We start from the raw sequence: 17,864 nt of genomic DNA, 5'->3' as shown, positions 1-17,864 counted from the left end.
ACTAGAGCAGACTTAGGTGGGAAGAACCAGAGGCTCCCCTGGGGTCTCAGGTGTGGCCAAGGTTTTTCTGAGAATATTATACAAAGGGTTAACTTGACTTTCACCTCCAAAGTGGAGTGTTTTTCTCTGCATCTGTTATGACCCAGTTGGAAATGTATTTGTTTTTCACTGTTTAATCTTCTGCATCACCCACTGTTGATTAGATTTAATTAATTTATGTTTCTAATGAATTTAGAAACTCACAGTGCTGTAGCAGGAAAATGTTCAGACAGCATCTGGCCACCAAATGGATTGATTACCTTGTCTGCTAAAGTCTTTCAAACATCTGGGGCCTGATATTGTGAAACATCCAGAAGCTCTTTCAGACATAAGCAACACCCATTGAGGAGAGAGAGAGAGGGTACTAGAAACAGGTAGGTTTGCTTTGATTTGTAAATCTGGATTCTGGCACTCCCTCAACATGAAATCACAATTTGCTGCTCATTGGCACAATTTCAATGGCGCCAAACAGACTGATCTGAATGTATTTTGTTTGACATAATCAGAATCTACCAGGCCTGAGCCCAGGCTGCCACCCTGTGAACCGCTTTGGCTCTTCCTTCCATGAGGAGGCTCCCACTGATCGTTAAGATGAAACATTTATAGAAAACATTCAGAACGAAGCATTTTGTTCTCATTCATTCAACAAACATTATCGGGGACCCACTGTGTCTGGCACTAAGCCACCGTACCTCTTCATTAGCTGCTCTTGGCAACCACTCTACAAGGTAGGCAAACATATGACCAAGTACTATACAAAAATAATTACTAACACTAACATCAACACTACTAACGGGGGATATAACAGGGAGAGACAGACACACACATGCACACACACTGGACACTATATGAAGCACTTTCTATGCATTAGCTCATTTAACCCTTACAATAAAACCATGAGGTAGATGTCATTATCATCCCCATTTTACAGATAAGAGTACTGAGGCATGGGGAGCTTATGTGACTTGCCCAGAGTAACCCAGCAGGCTTTGGCAGATCCCTGGAGCATAGGCAGTCTACCTGTACTCTGATCCACTTTGCATTACTGGGTCTGCATAACATTTTTGGAAGATCTACTATGTGTTAGACACTGCCCTAGGGGATTAGCTGCACTACATTTTCATCACTCACATCCTACACAGTGGATATTACTATTTCCAGACAGGGAAGCTGAAGCTCGGAAACATGAACTTATCACGGTCACAAGGAGAGTCATTAACAGGACTAAGCCTTCAGTCAGGTCTGGAGGGCTACAAAGGCCACGTTCTGTCTGCTGTGTCACTTGTTCCTAGACAAGAGGGAAAGAGAGGTGCACGCCTGGTAGCCTGCTCAAGGCTGTGCAAGGAAGCCTGCCGGACGAGTCAGGGCAGAGGGGTGGCCTTGCAAGTCAGCATGCCCTAGACTACTCCAGAAAAAAGGAGATAAGGAATGTAAAAAACCTAAGAAACTCACTTCATCTTAAAGAAGGAGGTGAAAATGCTGGAAGTCTCATTGCCTGACTGGTTTTTCTGGCTCAGCTTCAGAGAGAAATGACAGACAACTTGGTGGGCTACTTACAATAAAAGTAACAATGACAAGGCGGGCCACACTAATCATCTGAAATGTTCCCACTTATAGATACTGACTGTTGTGCAATCAGGTGACCAGGAGGACACGCTGGTGTTGAGAAGACTTGGTGTGACATTTACTAGGTCTGGCTACTTCTCTCACTTGAAAAGCCCCTTGAATGCGACCATTCTGCTCTTGCCCAAGCCTCTACCTCAACATGGCCACCTGTCTTCTTTGTTCACTTGTGCATGCTCCTTCTTCCCTTGGACCATTTTCCCTCTCAATCCCCGCCCTGGTCTGGCTCACCTCCTTTTGTCCTCAAGCCTCAGGCTGGGCATCTATTCCTCCAGGAAGCCCTCTTTGACTTCCCTACTCTGGGTTAGGTGCCCATCTGAAGTGCAGCCTGCGCTTCCTCCTATTTCAGTACTTGCTATGAGGGAACGTAACCGTGTCTCATTTTTTTGGTCTTCTCACTGAGGGAGTGTGTTGGTTATGGTGGTATTCCCGAAGTAAGGGTATGGTACACAGTAGGTGTCCAACACACTCTGAATGGAATGAACAGAGGGAAGGAGGGATTGTGAACCTTATAATACCCTCTTGGCTTTAACATCTCTCACCTTCATGGTCCATGCTACATCCTAGAAAGTCATTAATCCGGTCTTTAAACCTCTACCATGCCATTTGCTTTTTTATTACTTCCCTTGAACACTCACAGACAAGTCAGGGGATGGGGAGGAGTTCAGTCAGAGGGGGCATGGAGTCCCAAAAGTGTCCTATACCTTGATCCTTGGTCATGGTGATGTGGGTGTATAATGTAAAAATCTTCGAGCTGAACATGAGTAACCAATGCTCTAATCTAAGTAATTAATGCTTTAGTATAAATAAACAGAGCCCTTGAAAGCTCACTGCGTTGACAGGATAATATGCGGACCTCTTCGCTCCAGAGTTCAAGGAGTTGTCAACTTCCTTGTTCAAACTTCCTTGTTCAAGTTGTCAACTTCCTTGTTCAAACTTCCTCACTAAAACACAGGCCCTGGCCATCACACAGGTCCCCAAACTCTTGTTACTCACTCCTACCTCTATGCTTAAAATCACGCTGCCTTATCCAAATTGTTCATTTCTCTTCCTTTCTTTTGACCTTTTGGCAGCGCATCTCATTCTGGAAAAGACCAGAATGAATCTTCCTCATGAATCTCAGTAATCCCCCTTATCTCTGAACCTTTGATTACTTTGTCTGGTTATTCATACATGACAACATTTCCTGAAGATGGTATGCAGCTTGAAGGAAGAGACTTTATCTTATTTCCAATTTTTGTATTTAGTATAATACCTGGTACAGTGGTATTCAGGGTTCTAAATATCTACTTGTTCTGAATACATTGAGGGCCTATGTATGTGCTCAGACCCTCAGCAGGTTTTGGATCCAGGTTTTGAAACTTACTGGCTCTGTGATTGAGTATATGCAGCTGCTGTCACAAAAACTCTATTTCCTCATCTATATAATGGGGACTTTCTCATCAGGGTTGTTGTGAGAATTACATAAGAACATAATGATTTTATTAATGAACACTCACTGGATTAGTCATTTTGCCAAATAAGAACAATCCTACCCAAATAAAAGTCCATGCTCTTAATAGTGTCAGGCAAAAGATTCAGCCCAGTGACCGACTCATAGGAAGCACTGAACATATGGCAGTTCTTACCAGAGTTATTAAACAGAGATATATAGTTTCAGGGAAGAAAACCTATGGACTGGTTAAAATAGAGAAGACAAGAAAAGTGGGCATATTACAAGAGGCATACAAGTGCACATCAACACAGAATGAATTTAATCCAAAAGAAATCCTTTGGGAAATTCCATCACATCCCATTACCACGGTCCCAAAGGCATGAGTGGGTCTCTGATCTTTACATATTTAATATCTTTGAAAAAATTCTGAAACCATAATCATCCTGACATGGTACACAAAGGCAAGTGTATATGGGAGTTGTATGCAAAATCATTGTACTTTACTTCTGGCTCCCAGAATTCTTTAATCATCGTAATTCCTTGTGCTTCTCTGCCAACTTTTGACCTTGGGATAGCTCTTTGATTGCTCAGATGGATCTGACAGCAAGGAATGGAGAACAGTGAGGAACATGTTCTCTGTGCGCTCTTACACACTCACTGAAAAGACAACAGTTTAATAATTCTAATTCATATATACTTCTACTCATGCAATCAATAATTCATGGCAATTCCTCCACAGCATTTTAGTGACAACAGAAAGGGCAGTGTATTTCTTCTCTTCCCTTTGCCTTCCTTTCTTCACTTAGTCGTGCCTGGAGCCTGGAGAGGACAGAATCTCAAGAAAACAGTTTCCATGGTGATTCTTCCTTTGAGTACTCAACTGTATTTCGCTCTTTCTGGAGTGAATTAATGCTTTTTATTGCTTTCATGCTAAATATACTGAAGATTAGATTTGAGTTCCTCTGCAGTGATGCAGTTTTATCAGGAAAATAGAAAGAAAAACACAGCATGAAGAAACCCTATCTTTCTTCCACTACACTCTCAGAAAGAAAGAAAAAAAAAAAAGACATTTCAGAAGGAGAAATAACAAGTCTCAGGGAATTGGATGGAAGTGTCTGGAAGCTTGGATATACATATGTGCATCTCAATGTTAGAAAGCCTGTCTTGAGAGGAAATTATCTTAATTCCTCCATATGTTGAAGGTGGTACAAGTTGACCACAAAACACCGAGTTACAGGAAATAACCTGATTTTTAATGTACTACCCTCTTCTCAGAACAGAAAATACAAAAGCACATAGAACAAGGGAATGCATACCTTTGCTACTCTATTCTTTATTAAGGAGAGTCTTGCTTTCTACCAAAGCTAAATACCTGAACTTCCTTACCATTCAAAATGGTTAGGGGACTCTCCCAAGACACTCTGAACTTCCTGCCCAAGAACCAGTCCCACTAGTCCTTAACATCTACTGTACCGCTTCCCCACCAGACCCTAAAAGGGCGGGGCCTGTGTCTTCCCCACTCACCCCCTTGTGCCTACACAGCCCTTTGAGGGAATGCAGATGAGGACAAGGAAACTATAAATGGGTAACTCTGAGGCACCGAGGTCTCCCCTGTGAATCATCAATAGGCTGCTGCAACAGAGGAAGAGGGAATTGTATAAAATGAGAAATCAATCTCACCAACAGCTATTGGTTTCACGGTCTCTCCTCGATTTTGAGACAATTGGGATTTAAAGAGAAGAATTGGTGTTGGGGGGCTGGTGGTGGGCGAAGAGCAGTACCACCCAATGAGGCTTCCTTCTCCACCATTGCACACCCACCCCACATGGTCTGGAGTCAAGTCATACCTAGGCATCAAATAACCGGAGAAAACTGGGATTTTAGCCAATTTGAGCCAACTAGGAAGCACCTCTGTCAAACCAGGTAGTGTCCCAGGTATAGAAGGGGACAGAACTGAGCACAGGAATTTTTGCCTCCAGAAAGTTCAGAGTTCAAGAGAGATATTCTGGGGGATCCCTTGGAAGAGGGTACGGCCAAGTATAAACACAGACACTCTTGATTACTGGGAACAGTGACAACAACTAATATTTACTCATCAGTATTTTAGATAATCTTTTAAGCACCATATATACATGAATTCACTAGATCATCACAACACAACTACAAGTTAGTAATATTAGTTTAATTAACATAGAAAGAAACTGAGGCTGAGGAAAGCTAGGTCACTTGCCTAACATCCTAAAGCCCCTTAATAGTGGAGGCAAGCTTCAAATCTGGACAGTGTGATCCTTTAGTCAGTGTCTTAACAACTACACGGTTCTGAATCAGACTCAGACTCCTGGAATCTCACTTAAGAAAACTATGAAGTTAATAGTTAGTAGAAAGGTAGTTAGTCTATCTTTGCTATGTAAATTACCCAAGTCCATTATGTTCATAAATCCTGGGCAATCTGTAGGGCACCTGGACGGCTATATAAAATCCAGATTCCAAAAAGAAAAGCATATTTTGTGGCTAAATAGATGGGTGAACGAAGTGACTTCCATGTCCTTCTAACTCTAACATACTGGTTATGTTCAAGGAGATGTTTCAAGAGTAAGCGGCAAAAGACTGGAGGTTAGGTTTCGTCCTAGAGAACCGGCATACTCCTCTACAAAGGGGTCCTTTTGGAACTCATTTTCTAAAGTACCTTTGAGGAAATACAAGATTCACTAACTATATACTAAATTTCACTCCGGAGAAAAGAGTGGCTAGAACAAGCTCCCAGTATATTAGCTCAGAGACACTTCCTTCTATTGTAAAGAGTGCGGATCCCTCAACTGTGGTAAACATACCCATTAAAAGGAAAAAGGACAGGAAGTGTAGGAGTTCAGAGTGCAAGATTCTAAAGCTTTAAATTTTGCTTTTGCTTCGTTGAGAGAAATTGCTCAGTTTTCTGTAATGGGTATTTATAACTACGTTTTATTTTTATTTATTTATTTTTTTAGGATTTTATTTATTTATTTGACAGAGATCACAAGTAGGCAGAGAGGGAGGCAGAGAGAGAGGGGGAAAGAGGCTCCCTGATGAGCAGAGAGCCCAATGCGGGGCTTGATCCGGACCCTGGAATCATGACCTGAGCCGAAGACAGAGGCTTTAACCCACTGAGCTACCCAGGTGCCCCGAGTATTTATAATTTTAACTATTACAAAATAACTCACTTTAAAAAAAAATGCAATGACTCCCAACAAAAGGAAAACAAAGATGGAAGACAGAAACATTGATTTAGTGACTGTTATCTCTTGAAGACCAAAATGAGGAAGGAAAAAAAAGTTTGACCTCCAGCGTTATCTGTCCTACTGCATGACTCACATACCATACATGGAACATTTTAAATTGAGACTCTTCTTCCATGGTTAGTAACAAGAATTACTTCTCATTAGGCAGTGAGAAACGAAGTGTGTTTGTCTATTTTCACCAAGGCACAGAATGGGGTTCAGAGATCATGTTCTTCCCACACCCTGTGTATCAGAGTTAACCGATCCCTGTGGGTCTGTTGGACCCCAGAGCCTGTTGGTTAACACTGCTCTCCTCCCGTTCCCAACCGGACCAAGTCATCTCCAACATGGGTGTAAGATTCACTTTCATCATAGAAAGAACAGCCTGAAGAGTCGTGGGGAGTCTGATCAGGAAAGGTAGGCAGGGAGAGTCCCTGCATTTTCAGAAGAAACTGATGAGGTCTTTGAGGCACTTAGTGGAAAGCGGGAGGGAGAAAGCTCTAGGCGCCTCCAAGGTGTGAGTTTGGAGTGAAAAACACAGATTAGATATGTCTTCCTGCCGGAGCTACATGTGGCATGCCAGCTGGCTCCTTTTCCAATTGCCTCTTTATTAGCGAATCCAACAATCATATTTTGCTAATCTTCTCATAAATAAAATATCATACATATCAGAAAGGCATCCCTGATGGCAGACTGTGCTCCAAGTTCGCTAGAATGGATGAAGGGAAAACACCGGCGCTTTCGGTATATGTAACCGTCGCAATTACCGGCACTGTAAACGTCGGCAAAACCCGCAGCATGGCTGGGTCCTTGATGCTCCGTGCCTCCCCAGGAACACAGTCTGCTGCTGGGACTTTGCAGGGTCTTATGGTATCTGTTTAGGGACTCTCTTTTTATAGCACTTGGCAGAAAAATAAAATTATTTTGCCAGAGACTTTATACTGTACTATATCTGTTGCTAAATAATTAGCATCTTAGATAGCAGAGAGAAGGTCAACTCGCATTTCTGAATATTCTCCTCTCCCTCTTCATTTTCCCTGGCCTCCCAGAGAGGATAACCGCATAATTAAGAGCTCGGGCTTTGAAGTCAGATGGATCTGGGGTCAAAGCACAGTTCTGCCACATATTAACTGTAAGATCTTGGGAGTGTCAGTCACTCTTAGTCCCAATTTCCTCCTCGGTAAACAGTGAAGAAAATCTTGCCTGTTTTATAGCTTAGTGGGGAGGATTCAGTGAGATAATGCAAATAAAGGAGCTAGCAGCAGGCCTGGCATCTGATGAGACTTTAATAAAGGTTAGAAGGACAGAGGAAGAAATGGGACTTAAGGGACAAAGACGTGGGGGCAGACTGGGTATGTTCATTGAGATTTTTTTTGTCTTTCGTTCCTCCATGAGAAGTTTATCATCTCACAATGGATTCCAACTCATCTGTCCATATCGTTGGCTATAGCTTTCTTTTCTCCCCCCCGAAGTTAGGACCATAAATATATCCCACTGATGTGATGATTAAGATAAGGTCCAAGGACTTTTTCCTCACTTACTCTTTAAAAACAACCTTTTGTGGAGATTTCTGATGGATCGCAGGGATATTTATGACTGAGGCCTCCTGAAAGGGTCCCTGATGCTGACTCATTCATTTCGCAGGGAGAGAAGGAGGCAGCTGAAATCATCATTCATTTATTCTGCTTCTCAGTGATGGGGAAAGGTCAGAGGTAAGCCAGTCGGCAGCGCAGGGCTCAGTAGGAGAATCAGAATTTCAATAACGTCTCTTGACCACAAGAGAAAAAAGAGTTTTAACAAACATACACTCATGAAAAGGTTTGCAAAGTCCCGCTTGACACAAATGCCACAGCAGCGCTAAGCGACGATATTCTGTGGGATGCCTCGGGCTCTCAGCTCCCAACTCACAGAAACTCCCGCTCCTCTGCAGAGGAAGTGAAAACCAAGTGACAGCTGACAGACAGGGAGGACCGACAGAAATAGAAAGGAGGCGGGATTCGGAATTTCCGCAGTGACTCAAGGCCTTGCAATGAGGAACGACGAGCAACCTTGCAGAAATATAAGGGGAAAGAGAAAAGCTTCCCTAAAACGAGAATAATAAGTGATGATCATTACCTTGCACAGTAACAGCATCCTAACACCACCACCACCATCAGACTATAATTACCAGTAAAGACAACATCCGTAAAAATTTACTAAATGTAAGTTCAGGGGGTGCCTGTGTGGCTCAGTTGGTTAGGCTGCTGCCTTTGGCTCAGGTCATGATCTCAGAGTCCTGGGATCGAGTCCTGTGTGGGGCTCCCTGCTGGAGGGGGTCTGCTTCTCCCTCTCCATCCTCACATTGCCCCCTGCACCCCCAGGCTCGTGATCCCTTTTTTTCTCAAATAAATAAATAAGAAAATCTTAAAAAAAAAAAAGAAAGAAAGAAAGAAAGAAAGAAAGAAGTTCAGAAATACGAAAACCAATAAAAGAGGAAGTACAACAGCTAACACTTGAGTACTTTGCGCCAGGGATGGGGCTACAAAGTCTAAATCTGTCCTTTCATTTCATCCTCAAGCAGTACTGTAAGATTGGTTCTACTCCTACACATACTCAGGAACTCGATCGAGGCTTAAAAAGGTACAGCGTTTGCTCATGACCACACAGTTAACCAACGAAAATGGTCTCTAAAGCCCATTTTCTGCTCACTGCTTCCACAAAGCCAAGTTGTGTTGAAAGCACTGTCCAGTGCCTATGAATTACTGACATACACATACCATAAAAACCACTTTGGATTATTCTGCATTACCCTTGGCTCTACGTATAGGATATGGGAGAAAATCTAGGTCCGATTTGGACTTCCAGGCCACTGTGAAGCCTTGGCACTGCTACCTTTACAAATGTACATCAATGGGGCTGCTGTTTCATAATCCATAGACTATAGACAGGTAGCACGTAGCACATTCAGTATAAGTTACATGGCAACACAGGATAAAATTTATTCTATTTCCAAAGCACAGGGCTGGGTAGTACAAAAAGTTATAATAGCATTTAGAGGATTGCTAAAGTTTACTTGAGGTCAATGTCAACAAGTATTTTTGCAAGATATGAAACTGAAGGAGGGGATAGCTATCTAGTTTCAATGCAGCAGATGATCCCAACAGAGCCACTTTGCCCTGTATTTTAAATAAAGGAATAACTTCTCTAGAGCCCATCCATCAACATTTGGTTTTCAGCAAGAAACATATGGTCTAATAAAGTATACACACCAAGGTTTAAGACCAGAGACACAAGATGATAGGATACAGAGTCCTTGAATGAAGACTGTTCTTTCTAAGCTTGGGCTACACCTTTAGAGCAAACCTCTGTTGGTCAAGCCTGGAGTTGGCGTCCAGGTTGAGAAGGGCAGCTGTAGATCTAGGGCAGGGAAAGTAAAGCAGGAACACACACACACGCAAACACCCTTGGTCTCATAGTAATATAAGCGATAATTACTATCATGGCTGAATTCTGCTTGCCAGAGGCCTACCTCAAGGTCTTTGCAACATACTGGTTGGATAGTACTGATCTTCTGTATCGGATTTCATTTGAATCATGACAACAACAACAATAGTAGTAATAGTAGTGGTGATGGTGGGACTAGCAGTAAAGCAGTAGGAGAAGTGGTAACAACAGCTAACCTCCATAAGCATTTCCAGGCACTGTTTTAAGTGCTTTATTTATACATATTACCTCACAGGGCTGTTGGGAAGGTAAATTAATTAGGTACTATTATTATCCCCCTTTTAACAGATGGAGAAATGTGTTAAGTGCTCTGAGTGTGATATCTCATTTGCTTTCCAAATTACCAATGTCGGTACTCCACCAGCCCCATCTTACTGATAAATAAACTGAGGCACAGAATGGGTACCTGCTCAGAGTTCTACAACTAATAGGTGAAAGAGCTGGAATTCTCACTCCCAGAATTGCTTGACTTCAAAGTACATGTTATCCTGGTATCCTGGTATCCTGGTATCCCCTATCCAAAGTTTCATGCTATCCTGGTGTTGGTGTCAGTATTCCCCCTGATCCCTGATCCCGTGGCCATAACCTACCCCCTCCTCCTGGCCTCCAATCCTTTCTCCCACTCTCTGCCTGTTCTAGTGAGACTGAGATGCAACATGTCTACTTGCTCAGCTGACACATGGGATGAAAATCAATTCCTACCTCAAAGGGCTGGTTTGACAATGGAAATCCTACAATACATGGAGAGGGTTTGCACAGTACCTCCCATTTAGAGACCCGATACCGATCACTGGAATCAGATCACAGCTCTCACTACCCTCACTACCCTCACTACCCAGGTCCCGAAGGAAGCTGAGGACGTACTTCCAAGGAGAAGAAATAAGAGGGCCAAGGGTTCACGTGTGAGAGGTGAACCGAACTAGAGAGAGGCAAGGGAGAGGGGGAGCAGCTTTGGATCTCATGGCTGGGAACTCTCATCTTTTTAATTATTTGTATAAATCACTTGTCTGTGAAAGCACCACACACTAAAGCCTCCGAGTGTGCCGATGATAATAAATTGGGTAGCACAATAAATAGTAAGGGAGCATAGGCTGCCAAATGAAGAGGATTTAGATCATTTAAATCCTAGGCTATGGGTTGTCAAATCCAGTTTAATACTGGTAAGTGTGGGATAATAACTCATAGCAAACACTCTTCCCATCCCCAAACCCCCAGCCACAGCCCTTCCAACCACTTCTCTCACCCCTTGCAAACAGAAAGAGGACCCCAAGGGGATTTGCGGAATGAGAAGGGATGGTATATACTGACCAGAAATGAGCCCAAGTTATTACATAATAATCCCAGACGCCTCGGCTTGGGCTTAGAGCAAATACGAACAGCTAATAGAAAGCTGCAAGGTTCGATTAGCTGCAAAAGAGATTCTAAATCAGAGCAGGTTTTATACTATTAAATTGGATGGGGAAAAGGAGTCTCGCAGTTGGATATAGTGGAGAGATGGAAAGGATTAGGGAAACAGAGCCATGAGCATTGCTGGCTGGCTGAGGAGTGGGCTTGGGGTGGAGTCAACTTGGAGGGCATTAACGTCAATGCACGAGTCAATTTAGTCATCTGAATGGCCCATTCTCAGTAGGCCTGGCCGTCCTTCCAGGACTAAAACCTACATTCAGACACAAGGCCTTGAGGGTGACAGAAGAAGGATTCTACTGGGTAACCCTGGAATTTCAGCAGATGGAATTAGTTAGTCCTTGCTTGATGTGATGGTGATGCATTATTTCATTGATTCAACAAATATTTATTGAACACCAACTATGCAGCAGATATCGCTCTGGAGCTGAAGATATACCACTACACAAAAGAGACGTGGCAGCGACAATACCAGCAACGGACTGTTTTTACACCATGCCCCGTTCTTCATGTGCATTAACTCCTTCCAGCCTCACAACCATCTTGTGATTCAGTTACTGTTATGAACTAAACTCCTACATTGAAGCCCTAACCCACAACTTAATGGCATTTGAAAGTGGGGTCTTTGGAGGGTGGTCAAGTTTAGATAAGGTCATGAGGATGGGGCCCTCATGATGGGATTAGGGCAGGAGGAGAAAGCAGATACTGGCAACAGGATAGAGAGCACAGAAGTAAACCCGCACTTATGTGGTCGATTAATCTACAGCAGAGGAGACAAGAATATACAAAGAAGAAAGCACAGTCTCTTCCGTAAGTGGTATTGGGGAAACTGGACAGCCACATGCAAAGGAATGAAAGTGGACCACTTTCTTTCACCACACACAAAAATAAACGCAAAGTGGGTGAATGACCTAAATGTGAGGCCCGAACCCATAAAAATCCTAGAAGAGGGCACAGGCAGTAATTTCTTTGATATCTGTTGTAGCAACATTTTGCTAGATATGTCTCCTGAGGCAAGAGAAACAAAACCAAAAATAAACTATTGGGACTCTATCAACATAAAAAACTTTTGTATAGGGAAAGAAACCAGCAATACAATGAAAAGACAACCTAACAAATGAGGCAAGATGTTTGCAAATGATATATCCAATAAAGGGTTAATATCCAAAACATATGAAGAACTTTGAAAGTGGGGTCTTTGGAGAGCGGTCAAGTTTAGATAAGGTCAACCTTATCTAAACCCAACCCCCAAACCGCAAACAATCTAATTAAAACGATGGGCAGGGTAGGATATGGGCACAGGGTCAGGGGGAATACACATGCACACACACACACACACACACACTGAAATATTATTACTCAGGCACAAAAAAAGAATGAAATCTTCCCATTTGCAACAATATGGATGGGCCTAGAAGGTATCATACTAAGTGAAATAAGTCACATGGAGAAAGACCAATACCATATCTAAAAAACAAATCAACTAAAACCAAAAAAGCAGAGACAGACTCATAATTACAGGGAACAAACTGGTAGTTGCTGGCTGAGGTATAAGGGTGGACGGATGGGCAAAAGAGGGGGAAGGGGAAAGGCAAGGGACAGACTTCTAGTTATGGAATGAATAAGCCATGGGAATGAACGGGGCAGCATAGGGAATAGAGTCAGTGGTACTGTCACGGCATTCTGTGGGGACATACGGTAGCCACACTTGGGAGCACAGCATAATGCTGAGAATTGAGAACTGTCAAGTCACTATGTTACACACATGAAACTAATGTAACATTGTATGTCAACCATACATCAATTAAAAAAGAAAAGAAGAAAGGAAAAATAAAATAAAATGACTTTAAAAAAAAGAGAGAGAGAGAGGAGACACCAAAGACCTTGCTTTCTCTCTGCCACACGATGACATGGCAAGAAGGTAGCCACCTGTAAGCCAAGAAGAGAGTTCTTGCTGGGGAAGTGAACCAGCCAGCATCTCAACCTTGGACTTCTCAGCCTCCGGACTGTGAGAAATAAATTCCTGTTGCTTAAGCCACCCGGTCTATGGTATTTTGTTATGGCAGCCTGAGCAGACTTACAGGTACTATTATCATTGGCATTTTATAAATGGAGACACTGAAGCTCAGGGAGGTTAAGTATCCTGTCCAAATCATGCAGGAAGAATAATCCTGATATCCAAACTTCATCTGTCTAAAGTGCGCTGCTTTTATATGGCTTCCAAATGACGAAGTCAGCCCTAGCAGCCTCTGTGGGAAGGGACGACATCTCTGCCAGCTTTCCCCCACCCCGGCACCACCCCCTTTCCTAAGTGTGTAGGTGGGGACATTTCACAAGTGGTATTTGAGCTACAGTGGATTAGAATGTCGTGGCTCTGATACCACGGGGCTATGAAATCAGGAGGGCAGCTTTGTTTTCCACCCCTGCTCTGTCACAACCCCTAGGCTGTGCATAGGATGCATAGGATGCACCTCTGGGTCACTTTCGGCATCTCTAATTGGTGCTTTTTAAAAATCAGTAACTTATTTATTCTCAAGCCCAGTACTGCCCAACAGAAGTCATGGGAGCCACATACATAATTTTTAATTTTCTAGTAGCAATATTCAAAAGAAAAAGCAGGTAGAATTCAACATTTTAATTGACCAAATTTCATGAAAATATTATGATTTGGGGGCACCTGGGTGGCTTTGTCATTAAGCATCTGCCTTCAGCTCAGGTCCTGGGATCCAGCCCTGCATCAGGCTCCCGGCTCAGTGGGGAGCCTGCTTGTCCCTCTCCATCCCCCTGCTTGTATCCCCTATCTTGCTCTCTCTCTCTCTATCAAATAAATAAATAAAATCTTTAAAAACTATTATGATTTCGAAATGTAATGAATGAAAAAAATATTAGTGAGTTCTCTTTCTCTTTTTTCTTTTTTAAAAATTTTTATTTATTTGTTTGAGGGGAGAGAGAGCACACAAGAGCATGGGCAGAGGGAGCTCACAATTTGGGAGTAAGTTATATACTATCAAGATTCTTTACAGGGAGCTCTTGTGTTCCCAACATGAGGTTCTTTTTTTTTTCCTTCCCCTTTCTTAAGATTTATTTATTTATTTGAGGGAGAGAATGAGAGAGAGAGAAAGAGAAAGCATGGGGGAGGGAAGGGTCAGTGGGAGAAGCAGACGCCCTGCTGAGTAAGGAGCCTAATGCGGGACTTGATTCTGGGACTTCAGGATTGTAACCTGAGCCAAAGGCAGTCACCCAACCAACTGAGCCACACAAGCGCCCCTCGCATGAGGTTCTTGAGGTTCTTGAAAGAAGGAACTCATAAATTTTTACTCCCCAAAGTATTTTACAGAGTGCTAAGTAAATGGCGTGTGATCATCTCTTAATTAACTGGCCCAGCTTTGTTCCTGCTTCTGTGTGTTCCAAGTAACCAAGAGTCAGATTCCTCATGGACAAAGAGTGGCTTGGTCAGACACTGTTGAAGTTCTAATTATAGACAGCACTTCTTAGAGAATAAAAAAGTAGGAGGGTTCTCCATTCTGACTTCTACTTGAAAGTCTTATAACTAATTCTGTTGAGAGTTTTTTATTAAGTTGATTCATTAGTAAATTAGTTCATTCAAAAATTTATTAACTATTATGCATTAGCCAGAATCACTAGAACTAAGAAAATGCTAGTCCCTGCCCTTGAGGGTATCATGTCTGATGAGGAATACAGACAGGTTAGGAGGTAAATGTAGCATAGTACGACAGACACAAAAATAAGGGTAACTACAGAGTACTATGGTAACAGGTAGGAGAAGCATCTAACTTGAACTTGAGGGTATCAGGGGAAGTTCCCTGGAGAAAGCATCCAAAGTCTACTGGCAAAGGACAAATCAAAGTCAGCCTGACCAGAGGCGACTGGCTGACTCAGTTGGTTAAGGGTCTGCCTTAAGCTCAGGTCATGATCTAGGGGTATTGGAATCGACCCCATGTTGGGCTCCCTGCTCACCAGCGAATTTCTACTCCCTCTCTCACTCCCCTTCCCCTCACTCTTGCTGTCTCTCTCACTCTCAAATAAATAAGTAAATAAATAAAATCTTAAAAAAAAAAAAAGTCAGCCTGACCAAAGGGTAAAGGATGGAAGAGTGAAGCATACCAGGCAGAGGGGATAACTCATAAGACCCACAGAGTACGGTTTTAGAGCCTGCTCTAGCTCAGGGCACTTTTGGGGACCAATAAAGACTTTAATGTGATAGGAGCATGAATTGCCAGGGCAGGGCAAAAGAAAGAGGTATGTCCATATGAGACTAGAGAGGTAAGCTTGAGGTTCATGAGGAAGATATTCATGGACAACATCAAGAGGGGACCTCAGGGTTTAGGGAAAGAAATGAGAATTGTGCTTAAAGAACATTAGAATGCTTGCATTGTTTCATCATGGTACTTCTCACATTCTGTGGCCACTGTTTGTCTATGTACCTCTACCATTACACTGACAGCCTTAAGACAAGGATTCTATCTCTTTGTATCTCCAGTGCCCCAGTAGAGTACCTCCTAGATAACTGATGCTCAATACTTACTTTCATGAGTGATATCTGTAGGGAACCTTGGTGGATTTGAGGGGACTCAGTCTGCTGAGGAGGTATAACCAGAGGGGTCCTTAACTTAGATTGCTTGGAGATCCTGAAATTAGGTGTAAAAATTTGGGTGGAGATATGTACAAGCTTTAGGGACTGAGGGATCATCACTTTCTTGAGATTCTCAGTGGGATAAGACCTCCCAATGATTATGAAGCACTGAATAAATGGAGAACCTTGGGAAATACGGTTTTAGAGCCTGCTCTAGCTCTGGAAGACCTCTCAGAGGCCACCTGCTCAAGGACAGCTCATACTAAAGGCAGCAAAATGAAGGGCAGATGTGAATTTCCAAGTGGAGAAGATGGAGAAGAGGTAAAAGAGACCAGTTCCGTGGTGGGAAGATGATGTGTGCAATAAAAGGGAGAAGAATCTTGGAGACAGTACAGCAATTTCCCTCATGTCTTCTGAATTAACAATCAATAGCTACACAATCCTTAAAGAAAACTGCCATTGTAAATGAAGGGCCCTTAGAGGCCTGAAAACCAAGGAAGATAAGGTACTGGTTGTTATTAATGGAAGAGAAAGGACCTTGAGAAATCTACCTCTGTCCCTTTCTCTTCCATCAAATTGGGTCTGCAAACTTAAACAGTATTTTTAAATAATAGCAATCATATGCGTGTGCACGCACACACACACACATACACACACAATTTCTTGCTAGGTATCATTAAAATTTTACAATAATTCTGTCTCAATGGCAAAAATTGATTTTTCTTATATTGTCTAACATTTTGAAAATTAATTACCATGTTTTCCTCTTATAGGCATCACACCTGGAATTCAAATGGAATGGAATTCAAAATTCCATTTTGAAGGAAGAATGGTAGGATAAAAAAATGCAAAAAAAAAAAAAAGACGATGATGGTGATGGTGGTCACAGGATAGCAGAGTACTCATTAGTATTTCACAGGCCATAACCATAATCAAAAACAAACAAACAAACAAACAATAAAAAATGCAGATTCCTGGGTCAGGCCCTGGTTCTACTGAATCAGACTCTTTAAGGAATCCAAAATTCGTATATGCAACTTACAAACTCCCCAGGTAACTTATGCTCACCATCCGGATTTTGAAAATACCTAGTCAATGGTCAATCACTCTCAATAAGGAAGGTTTGAAACTAGCAAGCAACTTTTTTCTCCATATCCATCCATCCATCTATCTATCTACACACACACGTGTCGTAGACACTAAGAGGGCATGGGGCAGAGGTGAGCTTAACACATCCTCTTAACTTTTCATTTAGTGATTTAGCAAAAGTGATTTTTTCCCACCTTCCAAAACATTTTCATAGACATTTTTAAAAATACGCTTAAAATCTGAAGTTGGCGGTAACAGTGGCAAGGGAAGGAAGGCAGTATAAATTATGAACTGACAATGTTACATACCCATACAAATTCCACATTTCTGAGAAAAGAGGATGAAACCATTAATGGCGTCCTTGTAGACAGCTATTTCCTTAAATACCTGGGAATTTTTCACCCTCTTACCCATCTCGATGCCAGGGGAATCAATAGCTAAGGGTATTAATAACAACCCCAGGCGTTGTCTCTCTTAGGGGGTGGTGAGCCATCCCCAGGGCTTCGAGAATCCTGTAGGATCGGGAAGGGCTAGGTTTTCTACGGCTGCCAGTCCTGCCTGTGCTGGAAAATTGCCTTCCAATAACAAGACTACAATTTTAATCACCCAACTTTTAATTTATTCTAAAATGTTGTATTTGATACACCCTTGTATGTCATCCTAAATTCTTTTGAAACCAAGTGGAGTAAAAATACTCTAGTTCAACGATCCTGTTTTGACAGATCAATATCAGCCTAGTTTCCAAAAATAAGCAGGTGGACTGAAAGCTGTTCTATGCTTCTAGGTAAGAAACTGTATTTTTTGTGGAGGGAGACTTGTCTGGCTTTGCATTTTACTGGTGATTCTTCATGGAGGTAATGGGATTTCCTTAATCGAGCCCATTAGACTATCTTCTTGTAATTATCTCAGGGGCCAATCTGTCTATGTAATGGGCTCTGGAGGA

At 42.4% G+C, this 17,864-nt stretch overlaps 1 protein-coding gene across 7 annotated transcripts in view; it reads right to left on the bottom strand.

Moving 5' to 3' along the window:
* PPP2R2B (protein phosphatase 2 regulatory subunit Bbeta) overlaps positions 1–17,864 on the bottom strand; it is a 448,554-nt gene that overhangs the window by 132,098 nt on the left and 298,592 nt on the right. The gene's annotated exons all lie outside the window — the stretch shown is intronic.

The sequence above is a fragment of the Mustela putorius genome, unplaced genomic scaffold, assembly GCF_011764305.1.
Source record: "Mustela putorius furo isolate JIRA1106 unplaced genomic scaffold, ASM1176430v1.1 tig00000145_pilon_pilon_pilon, whole genome shotgun sequence".
Taxonomy (NCBI): domain Eukaryota; kingdom Metazoa; phylum Chordata; class Mammalia; order Carnivora; family Mustelidae; genus Mustela; species Mustela putorius.
The sequence above is the reverse complement of the archived record's forward strand: the minus strand, read 5'-3'. Positions and strand labels throughout refer to the sequence as shown.